Source organism: Halichoerus grypus, chromosome 7 (assembly GCF_964656455.1).
Source record: "Halichoerus grypus chromosome 7, mHalGry1.hap1.1, whole genome shotgun sequence".
NCBI classification, from domain to species: Eukaryota; Metazoa; Chordata; class Mammalia; order Carnivora; family Phocidae; genus Halichoerus; species Halichoerus grypus.
In genome coordinates, this window is record NC_135718.1 from 98,549,222 (window position 1) to 98,574,027 (window position 24,806).

Consider the following 24,806-nt stretch of genomic DNA (forward strand, 5'->3'; position numbering starts at 1 on the left):
ATCTTAAGAACTTAAATTGCCAGTCATGCTCTCCTCCTCCTTCTTTCTCCCGAACTTCTTCATTTGCCTTCTTAAAGCAGTGACGGCATGAAGAGGGGAACGAGGACACAGCTGAGAGTGAGGCAGTTCTTTCCCGGCTCTGTTTCTAGAATACTGCGCTCAAGGCGGCAAGGCCCTGAATTCATTTAACAAACAGCACTTGAGCACATACTGTAGAGTGGGTGTGGTGGCGGGTCTGAAAAGGAACAGTGGCTAGAATGTGGCCTCTGCCCTCAAGGGACTCAGGTCTACTAGTGGAGATCAGCTTCAAAACAAACGATAAAATACCAGGTCTTGGTTCCTTTACGAGGTCAGATGACGTCATGAATCCTAAGCAGCCACCTCATTGATGCACAATGTTTCTCGTAAAAGGGAATGAGCGAAAAATTTCACAGGCAAAACGAGTCAAAAATGCATGTCTTGTCAACAATGAGTGCCTTTGTACAGATTTCTCTAGAAGTTTCTGAGAGTGGGAGCACTTCTGTTGATTAAGTTTCTAAAAGTGGACTTGCTGGATCAAAGGGTTGATTATTTCAGTATTTACTAGAGAGACACGAATTACCTTCCAGAAAGGGTTGTGTCAGTTTCCTGCCTCAGGGAAATTCCCATCATTTATGAATGATGATACTTGTTCAGTGATGCATTTTGCAAGGAAGAGTAATAATTCCTTCCAGGGACCTCTGTGTGAGTTCTTGATTCCTTCTGTGAGAATCTCACTTGTGTTCTCTGGGAGAACCCCTTTGTAAGAATGACCTCACCCTCTGCTACATCTCCACAGCCTTGTTTTTGGCATTTCACGTGTCCTTGTCCTCCCTGTGGCCTGCCCCCAAACGCTCTGTGTCCCAGCCATTCTCTCTCTCTCTCTCTCTCTCTCTCTCTCTCCCTGGCTGCTCTGGGCCTGGGTCGCCTTGGCTCCCGCCTGCTTTGTCCTGATTCTGTTCTTCGGCAGGACGTCAGGGCCTTTGGAGGTGAACTCCGAAGTGGCTCCAGGTAACTCCTGCAACCAAGAGCATTCCTGTCTTTTCCCTTTGCAGGCAGGGGAGTGGATTTGGCTAGCACAGATGGGATTGTGGGCTGGGGAGGGGAAGAAGGCTAGGACGGGGAGGAGGGGGACAGCAAATTTTTCTTTTAGCTGTGTGGGCAGCTTTCCAATTTTATTTTGGTTATTTTTGGTCCAATTACTGGAGCTGGTTTGAAGGCAAGAGCTTTGTGCCCTGGCCTTATGAGGGTAGTGCGGGTCAAAGCTACCACCTCCCTGTGTGACCTTTGCACCAGGCACACGCCGGCCCACCACATCACCGGAGTCACCTTCTTGCACATTTAAAAAAGGCGCCAGGTGCCTTTCCCCAGGTGAACTCAGCTCTGAGCCAGAATGCCTGGCTTGGTAAGAACGGGGCAGGCTGGGCTCCGGCCCCCACTCACACCCTCGACAGTGTGCCTCTGCGCCCTACCCTGTCCCCTCTCCTAGCTGCGCTCGGAGGGCATCCACGTCAGTGGCCTGTCGTGTGCTCAGGGAGACACAGACAGAGGCCTGGGTGTCTGCAAACCCGGCTTCCTCCCCACTCCTGCTTCTTGCCCCGTGATCTCTCCTGTGTCCTGGAGACAGAAAGAGCCCTACTGGGGGATTTTGCTGTAGCAGGTCTTGCTCCACTTAGAGCACGTTTTGTGTTTAGCTTTGGCTGGTAGCTTTTCATTCTGGGTGCAGTCGGCCTGACCCCTCAGAGCCTGAGAACCTGGTGCAAGGCCTTGTCTCATTGGCTTCACCCTGCTGGTGCTAATACTGTAGGAGTTAATGCTAGTGGTTCTAACAGAGCAGCTCCGAAATCCCAGCTGCCTAACCCAAGAGATTTTTATTTCTGACTCACAAAGCAGTCCAATGACTGTGTTCAATATGGTGGTTTAGGGACCAGGCTCCTTCTATCCCCCCACTCTGCTGTCTTAACCTGAGGCAGGAGAAGGGGCAAGGGAGGATGCAGAGGGCATTTTGACCCGTAAATGGCCCACATCACCGCTGCTTGCCTTCTGTTGGTAGGAACTGGTCACATGGGGCCTAGACGCAGGATTCCCTGGGAAATATGTCCTTGGCTGGGTGGCTGGTCCTCAAAAACAGCTTTATACCATGGAAGAGGAGCACTGAACTTTGGTGGGCAGTAGGCTCTGTCTGCCACGGGGCTGAGCTGAGGAATGAATTCCACTCCTGTCCCATGGTTACCCTTCTACTCTGTGGGGAGAAGTCCTTATACTTTATTGAGCAACAGGCTTTGCTCAGAGATGACCTTTACTAAGGCTTCAGGTGGGAACGAGAGAGCTTTAACCTTTCTTTGATCAGACTTCCCTCTGTTCCTGCTCTACCTGGTGAGTGCAGACCCCTCCCCAGTCTCTCTTTGCTCTTGAAGCAAAGTCACAGATAAATCTGATGGGAGACATTCAGGACCTCCCTCTCCCATTCCCCCTCCAGGTTTTTTTTTTTTTTTTTTGGTGATTTTGGCTAGAGGATGACCAGGGAGAGAAAGAACTTCTAATAAAGGCAGTTTCTCCTCTTCCTGTGTTTGCTGAGGTGGCTTGGGGTGGGAGGGTAGCTCTGAGAACTCTGGAGAGGCTCAGGGAATAAATAAAGTCTGACAAAGGGCTGTGGGGCCTGACCTGGAAGGGGACAGCCCGCTTTCCTGTGGAGCCTTCCTACCCTCCTTCCCTCAGTGATGCACGCGCTGATTTCAGGGCTCTCTTCTTAAGGATGAGGAGCTAAAAGTGAATCTTACTGTCCCCCAAATGCAACTTAATCGTAGGGAGACATACTCTCAAATACCCAGAGCGGTCTGCGGGTTAGGACGGACCCAGGGAGTGGGTGATACTGGAATGATCTGAAGGACACGTGGGGGACCAAGAACTCTTTCTTTTTACACAAAACCTTTATGTTTTAGAAAAAGGAAGCTGCTGGTCTGCCTTCTGACAGTACTCTTCTCTTCTGCCTGTTTCACATGAAAAGTCTCCCCAAATCATGTGGTCCATTACCCGAGAGTCCTGCTGTCGGACTAGAGGGTTCTAGAAATATGGCAGAAGTGGGGCACCATTGGGTGCCAGCCCAGTAGAGAAGGGGGAGACCCGATCTCTTGGCTACCCATCGTCAGCAAATACATTCTTTTTCTTTCCATGCCCCCTTTCTGAGTGGCTGAGAAGTCCCAGTGCACCAGGTGTGGGCCCTAGTGAATGAAGCTGAGGCAGAGTTTTCTGGTGGCCCAGGTATGTGTATCAGCTTCAGTGTCTTTGTCTGTAAAATGGTAACAGTACCTGCCCCACGGCAATCTGACGAATAAATAACACATGTGAAACGCTTAGCACGGCATCCGGCGCATAACAGGTACTCCACTAACGGATGGTTGTTTCTCCCATTCAGAACATTCCTTAAAGTGTTCCCAGTCCAGGGCTGGCACAAATTAGAAAAAAGTACCTCGACCACAGGCAGACTGAAAGAAGGTGCTTCCTCGTCTAGTCTGCGCAGCCCTGGGCAGGCTCCCAGGGGCCTGTGGCTTGGACCGAGGAGCAGAGCCCTCACCTCAGCCCGCACCCGCCCTGCTTAGACCTCCCCCTTCTGTTGGTTCTCAGCAATTTGCCTGGAAGGCCTCCTGGACCGGTCGTCTCATGGAAACCTTAAAAGAAAAATTTCAAAGTAAATAAGAGATAGAGGGGATGGAAGATGTGACCAGCTTTAAGCACGGGACATCAGGTGTGAGTGGCTCATGGAGATGTCCTGTCATGAGCTGCCCGCAACATCAGCTGCATGGTTTTCTTTGTCCCTTCTTGTTATTGTTGTTGTTGTTATTATTATTGTTGAGGGTGGCTTGTGGGAAGCTGGCCCTGGGGGAGCTGGAGCCTTCTTGCAGGTGCTGTAGGATTTAGGAGAGTTTTATGTTGGCTCCGAAGCCTTGCTCAGTCCACTGCTGAGATGCAGCTACAAGGGCCCTTCGAGCTACTCAGTACATATTTGCAGGGCCCCGTCGGACACCACAGCCTGGGGCGAGGCCCCGTTATAACACACTGAACAGACCCCCCGTTCTCAGGGCGCTCACCTTCTAGTGGGGGAGCAGAAAGAAACCAAGTGGTCATCTGGTCTTGTACCTTGATGTACTTGGTAATCTCAAGTGCTGGACATTTTATTTATTTTTATTTTTTTAAAGATTTTATTTATTTATTTGAGAGAGAGAGCACGATCAAGAGAGCACAAGCAGGGGTAGCAAAAGAAGGAGAGGGAGAAGCAGGCTCCCCGCTGAGCAGGGAGCCCGATGTGGGGCTCGATCCCAGGACCCCGAGATCATGACCTGAGCCGAAGGCAGACGCTCAACTGGCTGAGCCACCCAGGTGCCCCGTGCTGGACATTTTATAGGAGAGGTTATAAAAGCTCTGGATGATGCTAAGTTTCTCCAGAGAGGATTTCTTTCTTTTTTATCTTTTTTAATTTTTTAAAAGATTTTATTTATTTATTTGACAGAGAGAGACACAGCGCAAGAGGGAACACAAGCAGGGGGAGTGGGAGAGGGAGGAGCAGGTTTCCGGCTGAGCAGGGAGCCCGATGTGGGGCTCGATTCCAGGACCCTGGGATCATGACCTGAGCCGAAGGCAGACGCTTAACGACTGAGCCACCCAGGAGCCGCAGAGAGGATTTATTTCTGCTCTGGCTGGCTATTATTTGGGGGGCATATTGCCTTAATCGTGTTTGGGATTGAGGTGATTCAGAGCTGTGTTTCAGTTTTGTGAGGACTGTTTATTCCTTACTCACTTTTACTTCTTGGAGATGATAACCCTTCAAGGGTGTGTTGGCAGAATAATGCCCCCTTCCCAAGATGTCCACATCCTTTTTTTTTTTTTTTAAGTAGCCTCTACCCCCCAGGGTAGGACTTGAACTCACAACCCTGAGATCAAGAGTCACATGCTCTACCAACAGAGCCAGCCAGGTGCCCCAAGATGCCGACATCCTAATGCTGGGAATCCATGAATATGTTGGGTTCCATGGCAAAGGGGAATGAAGGTTGCAGATGGAGCTAAAGTTGCTAATAGAGAGATTATCTTGGATTCTCTGCGTGGCCCCAGTGGAGTCACAGGGGCCTTACCAGTGGAAAAGGGAGGCAGAAGAGGAGAGCAAAGTGATGCTCAGTGAGAGGGATTCGGCCTGCTGTTGGCTGGTGGTGAAGATAGGGAAAGGGCCACACACCAAGGACTCTGAGCAGCTTCTAGGAGCTGGAAAAAGCAAGGGCACAGAATCTCCCTTAGGGCCTCCAGAGGGAGGGCAGCCCTGCCGGCACCTTGATTTGAGCCTAGTGAGACCCGTGTCAGACTTCTAACCTACAGAACTGTAAGATACTAACTTTGTGTTGTTTAAAACCATTACCTTGGTGATAATTAGTTGCAACAGGAGACGAATGCAAGGGGTCCCAGCTGAAGTGTTGCGTGTTTCCCAGAGCATCTTCTCGGGGGGCCCCGACTCCACATTTTGTCTCCATAGCGCTGAGAGCCTGCTGCAAGCTTCGCCTTGTAGCTCAGCCTCTTGCCTAGTGGCCTGTGCTTGCTGCTTGCCAGTCAGCAGCTGCCTGGAGAGCAAGAGGGGTCCAGAGTTCAGAATCACTTCTCTGCACTTCTTTTCTCGCAAGGATCTGATCCCTCAGACGTGGGCTGCTTTGGTAGCCCTGAACTTGGATCTACGGGTCTATGTCTCTTAGGCCACTGGTACTGATCTCAGCATTTGGCCCCACGCTGCTTGCAGATCAGTGGCTATTCCGGCAATAAACAAAGGGTAGCTGTTGTGTTGATGTTATTATTAACTGAGTTTAAGAAACCGGTGAGGGTCCCGGCTCAGCCTCGCGGCCTTGGGTGTGTCACTGAGCTTCTCTGGCTCTCGTTTCTTCCCTGTGTCTAATGAGGTTTTCAGATGAGATGGTCTCATCCACGTCTTGCATCTCTAATTCTGGAGTCTCTGTGTGAGGAGAGTGCTGTGCTAGTTGGTTTGGCAGGGGCCACACAGGGGAATCCTCGCCCAGAAGGTGCTTCCAGGGTCCTTCTCATATGGGTGAAATAAGGTCTATTTATGTAGAAGAAAATTAGAGAACTGAATAGCATATTATCAAACGACAAGACAGCTCAGGCAGAGAGCAAAGACTTCAATTTGGATCTAATGAAACGGCACAGCCCAGTGTTATGAGCACTTATCTCTAGAAAAATAACCACCTTAACCACCAAAATACTTTCTTGTCAGCACAGTTTGGTTAATTAATCCGTGATGAATCAGAAAAGTTAATTGAATTTGTAGAACTTCAGGAACTAACATCATGATGGATTTAGGATCCCAGTGGAGCTGCAAGCTATCCAACCTTGGTTATTTGCATGAGCTGTGATTTAGACTTGACAATTGAGGGGCTTTTTTTTTTTGTAAGCAAGGTGGCAGTTAAATGGATGGCAGTTGTGTTCAGATTAAATAGGATGAAATTGGGTGGTATTTTGCAGTCTCTGCAATTCAATTTGTTTTCTGGGAAGGGAGTCAAGAAAAAAGCAAAAAAAGCCCAGGGTTATATAAGCATTAGACCAAAGCTGGAACTCCCCAGGGGGGGATCTGACTTTTAATCGTCTTTGTCTCCCTAGTCCCTAGCATGATGCCTTGTGCATAGCTGATGATTAACTAGCTAATTCACAACAGACTAGCCAATGACTGCAACCAGTTAGCCGAATGAATAAATGATTCTTCCACCCAGCATGCAGTAAATGTTCACTAAACCACCCTGTCTAGGCCTCGTGGAAGGTATGGAGACTAGAATGAAAAGCTCCCCTGCCCTGGGAGAGCTCCCATCCCATTTGGAGTGCAAGCCCCCAACAAGCAATTACATAAAATTTGCTGTAGTAGCAGGTTAGTGTAAAGAGTGGGAAGGGCCGAGAGACCCCAGAGGGAGGGACAGAGTGAAGGGTTAGAGGGAGTTTGGAAGGATTTCACAGGACAGGTGATATTTGAGCTGGGTCTTCAAGTATGAAGAGATATTTGCCAGGCAGAAGATTGGGGAAACCACATTCCACAAAGGATGGTGGGGGTGAAGGATGGAGACCTTTTGGATGACATGTGGCTTCTTGTGGGAGGGAACAGGTGACGGGACTAGATAGGTATCTGGGAGTAAGGTTGGGAAAAGTCTAGAATGCCAGTTAAGGGGACCTTGACTTTATTTGGATCTAATGGGGAGTCTTTGAAGGATTTTCAGTATGTGAAGGACATGCTGATATCACGTTTTAGGAAGGAATTCTTTTAAATAGATGGTGGATGGGCAGCCAGAGAGAGGGACTCGCGGCAAGGACTCTTGTGGCTTGGTGGTGGGTAGCAGTCAGCGCGGTGAGAGGCAGCCGGGAAGGAGGCTACAGGGTGGGGATAGGAAGACAAAAGTCCTGCTCAAGTGGGTTACCTTCCTGAGCATCCTTAATTTTCCTTATTTGTAAAATAGAAAAAAATAATTTCTATCTCATGGGCTATTTTGAGGTTTTGATGCGAAATTGCATGCAAAAACTTTAGTATATATTGCCTGGCACCTAATGACCACTTAGTAAATATTGGTTGTTTATTATTTACGTGTGGAGAGATGACAAGAGCCCTCTGCTAAGGAAGCAGCCATAGGGATGGAGAGGAGGGGGGAGAATCAGAGGTAGGCTAGAATGCTGAGTCATGTTGCCTTGCCCTAGAGCTGAGAGGCAGTTTTATGCCGACTCTTGCTGCAGCAGTCTGCTCTTCTGGCCTCATTATAAACCTCAGATGAGGCCCTAGGGTGCTTGGCCTTGGGCTATGCTGGACTCAGGCAGAGCCGGCAAAACTAAGTTAGTTGCTAGCGAGAGAGGCTCTTCTCTGGTTGAAGGCAGAAGCACCTGAACGCCTACTTTGCTGCTCCTGCCCCTGCCCCTGCAGCAGCCCAGGCACGTTCTGCCCCTGCACCTTGGCGCACGACGACCAGCTCCGTGTGCCCCAGCAGGAGAGCCACGTGGGCCCTCGGAGCAGAGCGGCAGATGGAGTCAACATGATGGAGGCTGGGATGTGGAGAGCAGCTTCGGTGAGCCCCACGTGGATGCCACTCACAGGGAGATGTTGAGGGTGCCATGAAGGACCCCTGCCCACCCTTCCTCTTGGTTTGAAGCCCCACCATTAGGAACTGAATTGTTTGGATTTAAAGGCTCTTTGTCTCCTATTGAATGCAAATACCCCAGGGAAAAGTAATATCAGTAAGGGAAGGGCTAACAACCGTAACAGAAATAAGTAATAATAATGGTAACAAACAATATTTATGGAGAACTATTTAGTGTTATAGGTACCTTTTATTCATTGTCTTATTTAATAGTTCTGACAGTCCTATTAGGTAAATATTTTTTTCTCTGAGTACATGGAAGCTTGAAGAAGTTCAGAAACTTGATTAAAAACACAGCGTACATCTTTGAAAGCACCATGACAGAGCGAGTGAGAACAGGCATGGGAGGGACAGAGAGGTGGGTGCCGGGTGTGGGGTTTTGCTGATGTCCCTGAAGGAGAGAGCTAAGAAGGAAGCAAAGGGTAGAGGAGAAGCTAAATTTTGGCCAGAACTGGCCCTGTTTACCTCATAATCACTGAATTTGTAGACTTGCTTTTTGTTCCTGGTTCTGTCAGCTCTTATCTTCATTTGGTGACTCTGAGATAATCATGGCATTCCTAAGACAGGTTGGGTTAGAGTTAAGGACTCCAGATAGAACTGCCTATGAGGTTCAGTTTTATCCAAGTTTATCCAGCTGTGGGCAGACAGGGCCACGGAGACCCCTCATGGCCAGGACTGGAGACTAACGGTCTTTGTGTTCCCCATGCGAGGCACAGAGGATGACAAACAGTAGGCATTCAGTAGATGCTCCCTGAAGGAATGCTCCCTAAGGTGTCCCCCCTGGAACTCAGGCTTGCTCTCCTTAGAGCCCTACCGACCCCTCTGGCTGTTCTTCCTGGTTCCAGGAATAAAGGAATTACAGACCTCTCTGCTTATGAATTCAGGAGGGACCAGAGGAAGACTGAATACCATTGAGCTTCATTGTTTATTAATGATTGCTTACCCAGCTCACCTGGACCATTTAAAATTTTAATCCTAAATTCTAAGTTTCCAATCAGGAAGTGGACAGGGAGGATGTAGGTGGAGAAGGAGCCTGGTGGGCTCTTCAGGGTCCTGGTGACACATGTCCTAGACACAAGGTGGGAATGGCTTGATGGTCTCTCAGGGACGTGTCATGCAATGAATGAGTAGTCGGTAACATAACATAATTAAAAAAAAAAAAAAAGAAGGTAACACTGGCAGCTCCAACATGGAATAGGAGAAAGCACTGGAAGTGAGCAGATCCCAGTTTCGCCACTAACTCTATGACCTTGGACATCATGTTCCTTCTTTGGGCCTCCATTTGCTCATCTGAAAGACTGGGACATTGGATTAGATGAGGGTTTTCAAGCTGCATTGAGAAATATGAGGAGTTCTGAGGTCCTCTGGGGCGGGTCTTCTTTGATCTGTTTAAAATATTGTGTTGTATCTACGGTATAAACTGACCGAAGAGCCCGAGTGCCTAACATTTGGAGGGGCCCATTCCACATGAGTCTACGTCCTTGTAAAAGCTCTTTGAAAGAGAAACTATCCCTAACTGGATACCAAAAGTTTGAGCTATAGATCACTAGACAAGAGAGTACCATTGGAAGGACACCACAAAGGTGAGGTATCCCCAGACTATCACTTTTCAAGATGTACTACTGCCTTTAGTTAAGACTTGGGGCTCCAGGGAGCTCCCAGTGAAATGCAAATATTTATGTGGCTATTCTCCCAGAATTATTAGTCCCCTGGATAACCTCTATAGCTCAAATTCATAGACCTTTTTAATCTAAAACCTTCACTCATCCATACCACCACTTCTAGCATTATCTTTCCCCTTGTAAAATTTCCATATGAAAGCCTGAATGCTGACATTTAAAATACTCTTATTTATTTGTCCCTCTCTCCATGTCTTCAGGGCAAATTTTGGAAGAGGTTTTGTTTTCAGGAGTATCAGAGAAGGAGAAGAGGTATTATGGCTAAGACAGCCCAGCCTCCTTTGCAATGTTAGTCAGGCTGACCTGGAGGGGAGGTCAAGCTTAAGTAAACTAGAACTTTTTTAGTCCTTACTCCAGCATGCCCAGCTAGTTAGGTATGCTTTGAGGACTTCAAAAGCTGGAGAATGTTTGGTATGAGGCATGGGGTGAGAAAGAAGTTGCTTCTAGTAAGTAAATTATATGATGCGGGATGACTGCCTGCTTCCATTCCAATTTCCAGGGACCTGAATTCATACAACTTGCATGTTTCAGGTAAAGCCTGGAGTAGCCACTGTGGGCAGAGAAATACTTGGCTGAGTTTCCAAGTTTGACATTAGATTGCTGGCTTTGCTGGAATTAGGCTTCTAAGGGGAATGAAAATAAGTTTAAGTTTGGATATATTATGAACAACACATGGTTCCAGTTTTTAAAAATTTTTTTATTGTTATGTTAATCACCATACATTACATCATTAGTTTTTGATGTAGTGTTCCATGATTCATTGTTTGTGCATAACACCCAGTGCTCCATGCAGAACGTGCCCTCTTTAATACCCATCACCAGGCTAACCCATCCTCCCACCCCCCTCCCCTCTAGAACCCTCAGTTTGTTTTTCAGAGTCCATCGTCTCTCATGGTTTGTCTCCCCCTCCGATTTCCCCCCCTTCATTCTTCCCCTCCTGCTATCTTCTTCTTCTTCTTCTTCTTCTTCTTCTTCTTCTTCTTCTTCTTCTTCTTAACATATATTGCATTATTTGTTTCAGAGGTACAGATCTGTGATTCAACAGTCTTGCACAATTCACAGCGCTCACACATGGTTCCAGTTTTAAGTGCGAGGCCTATTATTTGGTGCCATGCTCTTGCAAAGATGCTTTGAATTAAGACAAATATTTAAGGAAAACTATAGATAAGTTTGGGGGACATGTTGGAATTTTTGTAGGTTTTCACCTTCAGGTTTCTTAAGAGGTAGTATTTTGAAGTGAAATATATTCACATTGTTAAAGACCGGGAGAAAATTGACCAAGTACAGTGGTTTTGTCACCATATATAAATCACAGGTGAATTTTTTTGTATTCTTTATTTTCTAAGCTTTATATCATATGGGTATATTGTCTTATAACAAAAAAATATTGAAAACCTGTTCACTGGAAAATAATGAGCCTGAAAATGCCAGTGGTTGCATTTGCAATCTACTCCAGCTCTTGTATCTGTTACATTCTGGCTTCTGTTCTCCCTTCTGTACTGAAATGGAGTCACCCATACTCTGCAAAACAAAGAGCACTTTTTAGTCTCTGCAATCTTTGACTGTGTGGACCATTTTCTTCCTGAAATTCTCTTTCCCTTTGACTTCCAAGGTAATCAGTATTTCCTGGGCTTCCTAGCCTTATCTTTTTCATGGAAGCCTCTTCACTCACCCACCTAAACTTCAGTGTTTCTCTCCTTGCTCCATACCTACATAGTGAGCGACCTCACTGAGAGCCAGCTTCAGCTTCCACGGATGAGTACTGATTCTCTCCAGCTAGACTTCCCTCTGATGTTCTAGTCCCACTAAGCTCTCTGTGGGGCAGCTCCACTAGCTGTACACAGGCATTGGAAGTTCGTTAGTTTAAATCCCTGGCCAGACATGCACCTTCTCTGGTGTTTCTTATCCTCTTACATGGTACAGCATGTAATTGTCCTTAGTTATCTTCTTCCAGGCTGGCTCCTTCACTAACTAGTACTTCCTCCCTTTCCTGGGGGACCAGTCACAACCTCCTGGAACCTCCATCTCTCTAAACTCTCCTGGACCCACCACCACATCTCCATCCTCACTGATGGCCTTGGATTAGTTCTGTACTGCTTCTGGCTGGGTTACTATAAACATTCTTCCTGCCTTCACCCTCCAGTACATCTTCATTCTGCTGATTGAGTCATGTTTCTTAAAGTCAGTTTCCAAATTGATTATGTCACTCTGCACAAAAACCCTCTAGTGGATTTTTCAGGATGTGCTCCTTAGTAAAGCCTTTCAAGGTCTGGCTTTTGCTTATCTCTGCAGCCTCATATCTCTTCACTTGGCCATATATATGCTTTGCTCCAGTAATACTACCCAGCCAAGACCCAGCTTCCAGTGATTTTTTTTTTTTTTTGCCTCTTTTTGTCCTAACTTGCTGTCCTGTCTTTGAATTTTCTCAAATCTTCTTGAGGCCACCATGTTTAAAATCCTAAATTTTTAAAATAGCAAATTTATGCCATTTATATTTAATAAAACTTTCATTTCTTCAGGAAAATGCCCATATAAATTAATCACATAAGTGAATGAGAACACACAAAAAAGAATGAATGGGAAAATATGTTTATGTTATAAAAACATGATTTATTCTCAACTTTCTGACCACAATTATAGAGTAAGGCAAAGTGCATAGCTCCAAAGAAAGTAAAGGATTTTAATCATAAATTTTAATATTGAAAAAACAAGTAATTTGAGAATATTTTGCTCTTTATAAAATCACCAGTAACCATCCTCATGCTTTTAATGGACTGGATGATGATGTATCTAATTAGTCAGCACAAGAGTGTAGCAGAAGTAATTTCCAAGTTGTGGGTCAGATATGAGTAATTAAGGAAGACATCAGCAGGATGATTTCCTTGTGGCCTGGCCTAATTTTCTCCAGATATATGTTCATATGCAAGGCTTGATTAAGAATTAGTCTTGTGCTCTCTCTCTCACTCACTCTCTCTCAAATAAATAAATAAAATCTTAAAAAAAAAGAATTAGACTTAATTTTTAATTAATCAGAATTTTTTTCTTAAGCTCAATCATTGAAGACAAGCAAATTGTTTAAATATTCCAATATGGTTTCATGTATTGTTATTAGAATTAATATAATGACCTGTTCCTAGAAAAATAACAAATAGTTATCATCCTGCTCTCATAATTGAAGGGATGGGTGGATTTGAAAAATCTAAAAGGTCTCCGACTTTGTAAATAATTTTGGCACATTACATAGTACTTTTGAGGGGTTAAACTGTGAGAATTAATTTTGGCCAAAACAAAATTAAAATGAACATTCCATTGTCATTGTTGATCTTGTAAGTGGGGAGAAGAGACTTATTAAAGATTCAACACAGTTTTCTCCTCCTGGTCATTTAGTGGTAAAGCTCACTGAGATTCATTGAAGAAAGTCTATCCCATGCTGAAATAAAAGTGTTGAGTGAATCTGTGGAATGTGTGGATGTTTTTAGTGCTGATATCCAGGTACTATTCTAGGACTATTGATAGGATTATTTTTATTATTGTGTATTGTTAGGCAAATTCTTAACTTCTTTGAGCCTCAGTTTCTTCATCTGTAAAAGCAAAAGAACACTAGCAATCATACTGCCATCATGGGCCCCCTGGAGGTGGGGATGGGTTTATATATGGAAAGCACCTGGTACAGTGCCTGGCACATGGAGGTCCTCACTCAGTCCAGCCCCCACTAACGCAGATGTGCAGACATGTGCACAAAACACACGGGTTCAGACACAGAAAGAACAAGATGGCTTCTATACAGACAGGAAAATTGTCCATAGAGACAAATCATAGAGAAAGGAAGCCATACTGAAGAAAAAGAACTGCTCTGGCAAGCAGGTGGAATAGTTCATAGAAACCACTTTAAAGCAAGACTCATCATTTTTGGTGATCATTAGTATGTTTCATTTTATATGCTCATTAGTTGCTGGCCAGTAAGGACATCCTATAAGAGTTTGGATTAAAATGTATAATTGTGGGGCCCCTGGGTGGCTCAGTTGCTCAGTTGTTAAGCGTCTGCCTTCGGTTCAGGTCATGATCCTAGGGTCCTGGGATAGAGCCCCGCATCGGGCTCCCTGCTCCGCGGGAAGCCTCCTTCTCCCTCTCCCACTCCCCCTGCTTGTGTTCCCTCTCTCGCTATCTCTGTCTCTGTCAAATAAATAAATAAAAATCTTTAAAAAATATAAAATGTATAATTGTGTTTCTTCTAATTACTCATTCCCACCTAGCCTGGCACTATTTGCGGGGAGAGCTGGTAAGAATACTTTGCGACCTTGTTTCTCAGAATGATAACCATAGGGCTATAATTTAAAGTATTTTTACTGCATGGTGGATGATGCAACGTTATTTCTTTTTGAAGAGGAAAGGGGGTGGGTCGGGAGCAGACTGAGGCTAAGGGGATCAGGGCAGAGAAAGAGTGAAGATAAAATTAGTACAAATATCTGGCACCATTTTCTAAACTAAGCTACAACATTTAGACTTTCTCAGATATTCAGATTTCCTTTGAAATCCTAGGTTGCTTTCCTATTATTGTAGAAGGAAGGTTCCTGAGGTTCCCCAGGGCAGGCTGTGCTAGAATTAGCTGACAAGGTGGATCAATGTTTGCCAGCTTGAGGTTTCTCAGGGACAGCTCTGGGCACTGGTGGGGGCCCAGAACCAAATTAGGGTGCAGGCAGGGCCTGAGGCCAATCACACCGAGAGCACCCTCAGATGCTGTTTTCCAGAGCACATTTGGGCTGGAGAGAGAGTGGCATCTGAGCACTGATGTGCAAATCCCAGCTCTGATTAGGTAAGTCGTGTCGTGCTAGTCACTTCACCTTTCTGTTTGTCATTTTCTATATCTGAAATGATGATGAGCCCTTGCTTAACAGACAACATTGTTTTGAAACTTAAATGATAGAATTTACACCAAGATACTTGGAAAATTAGGGAGCACAGTACAAAATGCAAAACACTTCAGGCTAAAATTGACATTCTGGGCTGCTTGAAGGAGAAAGCAGGGTTGGAAATCTGACTGAAAGGAGAGGGATAGATGCAGGGGTGTGGCAAGCAGACAGGCGACACCAGGTGTGGCTTAGAACTCAGACGTGGGGTTGCATCCTGATGCTGCCTGATGCTGCGTGCATGACATGACATGCTATGTATGTAAGTACGTACGTATATATGTATTTATTTATATTTAATCTCTCTTAGTCTCAGTTTCCTCAACTGTAAAATGGGAATTATAAAATATCACCTGGGTGGTTATGAAGATGAAACTAACAAAAAATAGACACAATGGGCATGCCATGTTGTCATTCTTTAGACAACGTTGGTGACAGATAAACGGGCCTGGCAGCTCTTCTGGCTTTGTGCTGGAACAAGGTCTTTCCTGAGTTCTTCACACCCTAAACGGTGGGGGGAGAATGGGGAAAACACAGACACTGATGGTTTCCCGATTTGTCATATTGTAGGTGTTGTCTTGTCGGCAGAAGTCCCAAGGATGTTAGCCCCTTCAGAAGGGGGTTTGACTATACTGATTGACTATATTTTTCCAGGGTGGCCTTATCAGTGAGGTGGTCCAAAAATATTGCTCTTCATTTATTCATCCATTTGTTTAGTCAACAAACTTTTACTGAGCACCTACTATGTGCAGGATGATGAGTTAGGCCAGGAGATAACGATACAGTGGTGAGTAGGACAAATAAGGTTCCTACCCAAAAGTAGCATATGCTCTAGTGGGTAAGACAAAAACAATTATGTATGTATTTGGTTTTTTTAAATTTATTTTTTAATTTTTTAAACAATTTTCTTTATTTGAGAGAGAGAGAGCACACACGCAAGAGAGAGCACGAGCTGTGGGGGAGGGGCAGAGGGAGAAGCAGACTCCCCGCTGAGCAGGGACTCCGACCCGGGGCTCCATCCCAGGACCCTGCAATCATGACCCGAGCCGAAGGCAGATGCTTAACCAACTGAGCCGCCCAGGTGCCCCAGCAATTACGTCTTTAGTGTATTGTATGTGGTGACAAGTGTTGGGAGGAAAAAGAAAGTATTAGAAGGTGACAGCAATGTCTTTGGAGGACTCAGGGTAGAGGCCACTGTCCCCTGCCCTGACCCTTCGAGTTGCTCCTGACTGCCCTCGTGGCTGTATTTCATCAACCAGGGAACTGTTTGGAGACATAAAATGAGAGCGTGACCACGTATCCATTCCGTCTTTAAGGGGGTACAGTGAGGTCGGGCAGTTATGATCCTGGGATAACCAGAATAAGGCAGAGGTGACAATCTCCTCCTGCCTATACCCCTGACTCCTGTTCTGGCTCATTGCCGTGTGTGTGTGTGTGTGTGTGTGTGTGTGTGTGTGTGTGTGAATGGGGCCGGGGAGGGATACAGAGACGACGGTTAGGCATACATAGGTCTGGCTCAGACACTTGAAGTGCAGACCTCGTTTGGCAGGACTCTCTGTGAGTCGGGTATATTATCTTTTTTTTTTTTTTTAAAGATTTTATTTATTTATTTGTCAGAGAGAGACAGCGAGAGAGGGAACACAAGCAGGGGGAGTGGGAGAGGGAGAAGCAGGCTTCCCGCGGAGCAGGGAGCCCGATGCGGGGGCTCGATCCCAGGACCCTGGGATCATGACCTGAGCCAAAGGCAGACGCTTAATGACTGAGCCACCCAGGCGCCCCTCGGGTATATTATCTTTACAGCTCACAGTTTCATGGGACATTTGTGCAGATGAAATTGATCAGCAGCAGGAGGAAGATAGCTGTTGCCTAGGCAACCAGCTGATGACTCATCCTGGCATTGAAACAGCAAAAGCCATGAGACTGCAGTAATTTTCCAGATGCTTAACCTGTCCTTCTCCTTCTCTGTCTTTCTTTGTTTTCCTCTCTTCATCCTTCATTTCTTTCTGTACACCCACATCCCTGGGCCTTCCCCAAAGTTGATATTGCACAGGCTGTCTGCGGGGGGTGGGGACGGGGGTCTTGAGCTCCCTGGAGCAGTGATGCAGACCTCATCCCACCAGTAATACATGGCTTCCCCCGCTGCTGCTCCTTATCTCTCACAACAGGAAATGGCCAGACTGCAACTGTCAACGCCGCAGAGCCTCCAAGATGCTGCTTGTTGTCCTTGATCAGAGAAACTTCAAGTGAGCCCAGCACACTTCCTTTTAATCTAAGCCAAACTGAGCACATCCATTTATCTCAGAGACCGGCAGTGTTCCTTCGAGGAGAAGCAGTTATCCTCTGGGCGTCGCAAGCAAGTTTGTGAAAATGATGTTTACAGGTGACAAGGGTCACCCCCGGCAGCTCTCCGTATGCTGGGTTTTCCCATCCTCTTATCTTGCTTGTTCCACTCATAATCTGATGTCTGATGATCCAGGCCTTTCTTAATTACCCATCACAATCCTCTCTAAAATGCAAAGCATGGAAGCTTAAGCCCTTCCCCTTCCAAGAGCATTTTCATTTCAATAAGGTTTTCGGAAGCAAAATAGTTTAAGACTCGGGGAAAACATCATTAGCCTTTCGGATATAGACATGGCCAGTGGGGTTGTGTCGTGGGCTGTGTCTGTAAGAGGGTCCTTCTCTGCGTGTGGTATGTGCAGCATCCGTGTTGCTGCTGATGCTGACATAAAACATTTGTATGTTGGATATAAGTTGGTGCCTCAGTTTTGCTGCTTCTCCCACCCCCATCCATACATATGCACTCTATCCACACACACACACACACACACCACCTTGAGCAGCAGCAGCTGATGGGGAGGCAACAACAGATACCCACTGATGAAGATCGTCTGCTCACTTTCACTTATTGGATGTATGTCAAGTATCCACTGTGTGCAGAACATGGTAGTGGTGGGATCGGGAAGGTGTCCACATTCCCTCAAAATAGCTTACAATCAGAAGGGAATAAAGTCAGGTAGACACATGCTTAGAGTTTACCCTCTGGGTTCCTTTACTGCTCTGTGACTTTTTAACTAATGCAGTTGGCTCAGGTCTGTGGGATCTTTCTCCTTGGTGGTCCCTCCGTGCCACCACACTGTCACACCACCTTGAGGTGACCAGCTTGCAAAGCCACCAGGGGCATAGACAGACGCTCATTCTCTTCATCCTGCATTGAAGAAAGCTGTCCTCTGGTCTCAGGCACACGTTGGGCCCATCTGCCTCAGACACCCTCATGGTTTGAGGAAATTGCACTAACTCTGGGAATGTGTAAATACAGTGAGGTATGAGACTTTTGAGATGGATGAAACCTGAGAGGTGTGCGCTCGGCCATCCATCCAGGGCAGGCTCTGCTGCTAAAGTGTCCCCGATGGCAGTCATCCCACCAGGCTTGAATGTGAGGGGATGGAGGCCACTTTTCTCACAAGGCAGCCTATTACATTTTTGAACGGATTGTATTGTTCACTTACTCATTCATTTATTGAGCAGTTCTTTTATTCAATAAAGATTAATTGAATGTCCATTGTATGTTCGACCCTGGAGATGCAATGGTGAGCAAAGCAGTCCTACCAGCATGGGGCTTATAGTCTCTGGGTTGGCAGGATTCATGGTACAAGCTAACCACACCGTGATTGCCAACAGGGAAGACGGCAATGGGAAGAAGTTCAGGGAGCTCTGGGGCCATAAGCTGGGGGCCTCTGGGCTGGTGCAGTTGGGAGTGTGGGGCCAGGGAGTGGGGGGTCTTCCTCGGGAAAGTGAGGCGGGGCCAAAGAGTCCTGTTAGCTGGGTAGGATGTAGTGGTGGCCAGGGGAAGAGGGACTGGCTGTGCAGGAAAGCACCCGGAGGTGTGAGGACCACAGCTGGTTTGAGAAAAGGAAAGGCGGCCAGTGTGTCTTGAGAATGGAGTGAGGGAGAGAGGGGTGCGAGAAGTGGCTGGTGGGGCTGCCAGCAGGTGGAACGCAGGGCTTCCAGGACATTGTAGCCAGAGGTGCCAGTTAACCTGCAGCTCAGGTGAGGAGCAGTGATGGTCCCCTCCCTCCCTCTCCACTTCTTCCTTCTCCCCTTCCTCTGCCTCTCCTTCCGGCCCCACGTCCCCTGCCCTCCTTCTCTTTTTCCTTTTGTGTGTGTGTGGGGGGGGGGGCGGGGATTGTTATCTAATTTGGTCTTTCTCAGAAGCTCCATCTGCTGAGGAGCAAGAATTTCAGTTTCAAAACTTACTGTGAAATAAAAATATAAATAGTCCTTTTTTTGAGTAAACATGCTTAGATTTGGCTACCCTTACCTGCAACTTTTCAGGCTGGCTCCTAAGAGTATTGGGGTGGACTTTGGTTTACTTGGTACTTGTAGCAGAAGTGACAAAGGGGCCTTGGAGCCCTAAAGCGACCTGGACTGTCCTCTGCCTCTTTTGGTCTCTGCAGCAGTGACCCTTGTCTCTCTGGCCGCCGTGTGGTCTGCTGATGTTGGTGGCTGTGGTGGGCTGCCTATGCACCTTGTAGCTGGGCCTCTCTCCTTCCCTCCCCTTCCTCTCCAACCCTCCCTGTAATTGGTTAGAGCCCAACAATTGTCCCCTGGATGATTCAGCCCGACCCCAGCTCTTGCTGTGTTTCTGTTTTGTTCCCCCATATGGCTTTTGCAAGGGGAACCCTCTCTGTGCTGTGGAGAACCCTGTGATGTGGACAGCCAGTCTTGATTCTGAATTAAGCCAAAAGAGAGGATAAAGGAATTCAGAAAGTTCTCCCTTGCACGGCTATTTGTTTGCTGCAAAACCCCATTTTGAAATTAAATATGTGGGTATCAACTCCCTTTCCCTTTTTTGGCATTCCTCCTTTTCAGTCCTAATTTCTCCCTAGTAGATAGATGCTTTGCCATCTAGGGATACTTTAACTTCTTTGGGAAGGCAAAAGATAAAAGTGTGTGGGTGTGTGTATATGTTTCAAAATAGGATTCTTGTTACTACACTATTTTAAGGATTTTGGGTTCTTTTTCCTAAGATCATTAAGGAATCACTGATGCAGTTTTAGCAAAAGAGTGATAGTCAGATTTGCATTTTCATAGAGGTCTTGGTGATTGCTATAGAAATGGATGGGACAGCAAAGTCCGTGTAGGCAGATGGGTCAGCAGGTACTGGGTAGTGGCTAAGAAGATAAATAGAGACAGACTTGAGAAATGTTTTAGGAGCTTGGGCATCAGGTTAGGAAGATGAACCAGATATAGGCTTGAGGAATAGTAGGTATGAAGAAAGAACCTCAATTTCTGCATTATGTGACTAGAGAGACTTGGGGACAATTTACTGAAAAGGAGAATACATAATAGGATACCCAGATTTAGAGAGTGGGGAAGATGTTAAGTGCCTTTGAGAAATACAAATGGGGGTGACAAGTAAGTGGGCATTGAGTATGGAGCTCAAGAAAGAGTTCCTCCAGTGTGAGTGAATACTGATGCCCAGGAGGGGGTAGCGGGGAGGAGAGAAGGGGACCTAGGGAAAGGCAGGGAAGTAAAGGAGAGAGGTGTGGTAGTAGATGAAGGGATTTCATTGTCATGGAAGAGACAGGGTTCTCCTGAGAGGAGTGGGTAAGGGGGATTGGTTGGGCAGGAGCCCTCAGGGGTGGTAAAAGTGTTGCTGGAGAAACAGGAGATGGAGGGGCTGGGGAAAATGGGGTGAGTCTGGTATTTTGGTTTGTCATCCCCACCCATAACTTTTTGTGCCTTTTTCCCTCTGGTCTGTTTTTAGCTCTGACTCCTTCTCCACTCTGCAGACACCCAACATCTACTGACTTGGCCATTGACTTGTCCCATTTTCTCTGCCTCCCCCCCCCGACTCCCCACCAAATTACTGTCCTGAATTTGAGAAAGTAACCCATCCTAGTGAGTTAACAATTTAATGGATTGCTGCTTAGAGGTAAGCCACTTGTTACTTGAACAAAACTTTAAAAACAAAACAAAACAACAAAAAAAAACCTTTATCTTAATTCTCTGTAGCAAATTGGTGCCTTCCTTTTGTATCCCCTTTTTCCTTCTCCCTAAACCAGGCATGCTAAGGTTTCTTTTCAGTTGCCCTTTTGCTAAAGATTAAGAGACTCTGGGAGGGAGAATGAGGTCATGCGCATGGCAAGGCTTCAGGGATCTGGGTAAGGTCCGGTAAGACCAGCTAAGACCATTGTCAGTGTTGCTAGCATTAGAGAGAGGAGGAGTTAATTGTATGAAAAGAATAAATATTTGAAAAGCATAGTAATTTCAAAGCATCTAAAGCAATTACTTCATTTTGGTCTGGGAGGAAACATTAAAATGAAAAAGTGCAAATTAAAAAATGCAAATGGCTAACGCTAATAATGATGATCTTTATTGTAAGAAAACACTAAAAACAATATATGACTATCTTCCATAACCATGGAGAATATAAAGAGAAGGTAAGACAATCATTTAATTTGAATCTTGGAAAGAGGGGAGGGAAATACGGCATTTGTCAAATTTTTCTAATGGAACAGGATTGATATTTGAAGAGATAATGGCTGAACATTTTGTCAAAACTGATGAAAGATTTTAATCCATCACTTCAAGAAACCCAATACATTCTGAACAGAATATATAAAAAGAAATCCATGCATGGCATATTATAGTAAGAAAGACCAAGGAAATACCTTGGATTACCTTGAAAAAAGCAACAGGCCAACAGTTGCCTTCCTACTTGCAACAGTTGGGGCCCAAATACAGAGGACTGATATGTCCGAAATGCTGAGAGAATAAAAGTACGAACAAAAACAGGGAGAATAAAGACATTTCCAGACAAAATGAGACAGAGAATTTGTCACCAGCACATCAGCAGTAAAGGAAATACTAAAGAGTAAACTTCAGGCAAAAAAGAAGTGATGCCAGATGAAAGGTTGGAAATGCAGGAAAAAATCAAGATGAATAAAAATGTTAATATGTGGGTAAATGGAGATGAATATTGCTATACATGAATATTATATAAAGAAATCATCATCATCATCGTCATGCCTTTTGGAATTTAAAAATAAATACAAAATTAAATGCAGGACAGCAGGAGTATGCAGGTGGGTATTAGATAAGGGTTAGAGAATGGTGTTAAAAATGTTTAAGTTCTTTGCATTGTCAAGATGATGGGAAGAATATTAATTTAACATTAATTAATTAAACTTTGATAAGCCTACATGCATCTGATAATTTCAAGGGTAACACTGAGAGAATTCAAAAACAGTGTATAGCTTACAAACCACTGGATGGGAGAAAACAGAATAATTAAAATATAATCAATTCAAATGCAGCAGGAAATAAGGGAAAAAATGTAGAATAGGCAGAACAAATAAGGAGCATATAATGACAGATAAGTGCTCATGTATCAGTAATTATGTTAAGTATAAATGGAGCAAATATGCTAATTAAAATTAGCAGTTTTTTAAAAAGGAAACTATATACTCTTTACAAGAGACACAGGTAAAACATATTCAGAAAGACTAATATCATAAAAAAAGATATATCCTACAAATTGAAACCAAAACCAAAAGCCAAAGTAGCTATATTAAGATAAAACAGATTTTAAGAAAAAAAATCATTATTAGAAATAAACATATCTCTAGTTGATGGCAAAAGGACAATTCACCAGGTTTATAAAACATTTCTAAATTTATTTACTCCAAATAGCATAGTCTCAAATATATAAAGTAAAAATTACCAAAAATTCAGAGATAAGTAGACAAATTCACAATCATAGTGGATAATTTTACTACACATTTATGAGTAATTGATAGAGTAATTAGACAAAAATCTGTAAGAATTTAAAAGAGTTGAATAACACATTGAACAAACCTGACTTAATGGTAATTTATAGAACAATTTCTTAGAAAAGTAGAATAGAGTTATTTTCAAACACACACAGGATATTTCTAAAAATTTATTCTATAATGGGTGGAAAAGGAATTGTATTTGTATAGAATCTGACCATGATGCAATTTTCCTACAAATAAATACAAGAAAGATAACTAGAATATCCACATATTTTTGGAAACTAAAAAATACACTTCTGAATTACCCATGAGACAAACAAAAATTGGAATTTAGAAAATAGATTGAATGATAATGAAAATATGACATATGATTATTTGCAAGATGTAGTTAAAGCAGTATCTAGAGAAAGACTTATTTTTTTTTTAAAGATTTTATTTATTTATTTGACAGAGAGAGAGACAGCGAGAGAGGGAACACAAGCAGGGGGAGTGGGAGAGGGAGAAGCAGGCTTCCCGCTGAGCAGGGAGCCCGATGTGGGGCTTGATCCCAGGACCCTGGGATCATGACCTGAGCCGAAGGCCGACGCTTAACGACTTAGCCACGCAGGCGACCCTAGAGAAAGACTTATATTCCCACATTCAAAAATGTAAAAAATAGCTAAATAACACTCCCCCAATAGAAAGAAATCAATTATAATGATAATAGAAAAGATATCAATAGAAAGGATCATCAACAAATTTAAAAGTCAAATCTCTGAAGACTAATAAAATTGATATACATTTGGCAAGACTGATCAAGAAAAGAGAGAAAGAGGACATAGTCATTATCAAGAATAAAAAAGAAGACATCACTACAGATCCTTCGGATATTCTAAAGACAATAAGAGAATATTATGAATAACTATGCAAACAAATTTTACAATTTAGATGAAATAGATACATTTCTAGAAAAATATATAGGTAGTTAGTGCAGATGGCCCACAATCATCAAGGACTTAGGCTCCTTCTATCATACCACTATTAAATGTTTGGCATTAGGTTTCTACTTCATGGTCTAGCACGGCTATTCAAACTTTAGCTATCACATTCATATTCTGGCCATCAAAAAGGAGAAAGAAATAAAGAATAGTGTACTCGTCTTATTTAAGATTATTTCCTGGGATTTTCATACAACACTTCTGCTTATATCTCATTGGCCAGAATTTAGTTATATGGTCTTTCTTAGCTGTAAGGGAGGCTAGTAAGTATAATCTTTCTCTCTGTTGGGCAGATAAACATGCAAGTTCTATTATTAAGAAAGAAGATGCATCTCTGTTACTGATGCGTATATTTCCTGTAGATCCATTCATTGTACATCATGAAAGGTGGCCAGCCTTGAGATAGATTGCCAGTATTTCACCCAAGAGAGTCCCTTGCTGGATGATGGGATTTTGGCAGCAAGTGGCTATAAAGTGGTTTGAGGTGTTAAAAAGAGACAATGAGCCCCAACCAGATTTCCCACACTAAGGGATTATTTCCATCATTCATTCAACAAATAATTACTGAGTCTCTAAGAATATTCCAGGAACTGTTCTAGATATTGGGAAAAGAGCAGTAATAAAACAGAAAAACCTTGGTTCTCAATACATTTAGAGCTAAGAAAAATAAAGCAGAAAAGGGGATATGGAGTGCTGGCGGTTGGGGAATGGTTTGTAAATTTTAATAAGGTGATCAGGGAAGACCTTACTGAGAGGTTGACATTTGAGCAGACCTTAAGGTGGTGGGAGAAGGACACTTTTCATTCCAGGAAAAGTGAATAACAAGGATACTCCTAATATCATATCTCAGCACTCTTCAGTTCCGCAGGGATAACCTCAAATAAGGGGAGAGAAAAGGATCGGAGAGAACAGGAGTGGCAAAGAAGAGGAAACTGGACCTTGGATAAGAAATCTAGAGCCAGAAATAAGATTTTGGACTTTGTCCCACTAAAATTCTAGACCTGGTCTTGGTTCAGAAGAAACAAGTCAGCAATGATGAATTTTTATTTTACACTAGTTTATCCATTTTTGATTTTATATTCATTCATACATTAAAGAAAATTTCACTTTTTAAAGGTTTTATTTATCTATTTGACAGAGAGAGTGAGAGAGCACAAGTAGGGAGTGTGGCAGAGGGAGAGAGAGAAGCAGGCTCCGGAGCCCAATGCAGGGTTAGATCCCAGGATCCTGGGATCATGACCCCAGCCAAAGGCAGTGCCCAACACACTGAGCCACCCAGGTGCCCCAC

At 44.4% G+C, this 24,806-nt stretch overlaps 1 long non-coding RNA gene across 1 annotated transcript in view; it reads left to right on the top strand.

Annotated features, from left to right (window-relative positions):
- The first annotated feature begins 18,634 nt into the window (after positions 1-18,634).
- LOC118536078 (uncharacterized) overlaps positions 18,635-24,806 on the top strand; it is a 34,692-nt gene continuing 28,520 nt past the window's right edge. The window contains exon 1 of the long non-coding RNA XR_004917501.2: positions 18,635-18,810. This is a non-coding gene — a long non-coding RNA (uncharacterized LOC118536078). The remainder of the gene's footprint in view (positions 18,811-24,806) is intronic.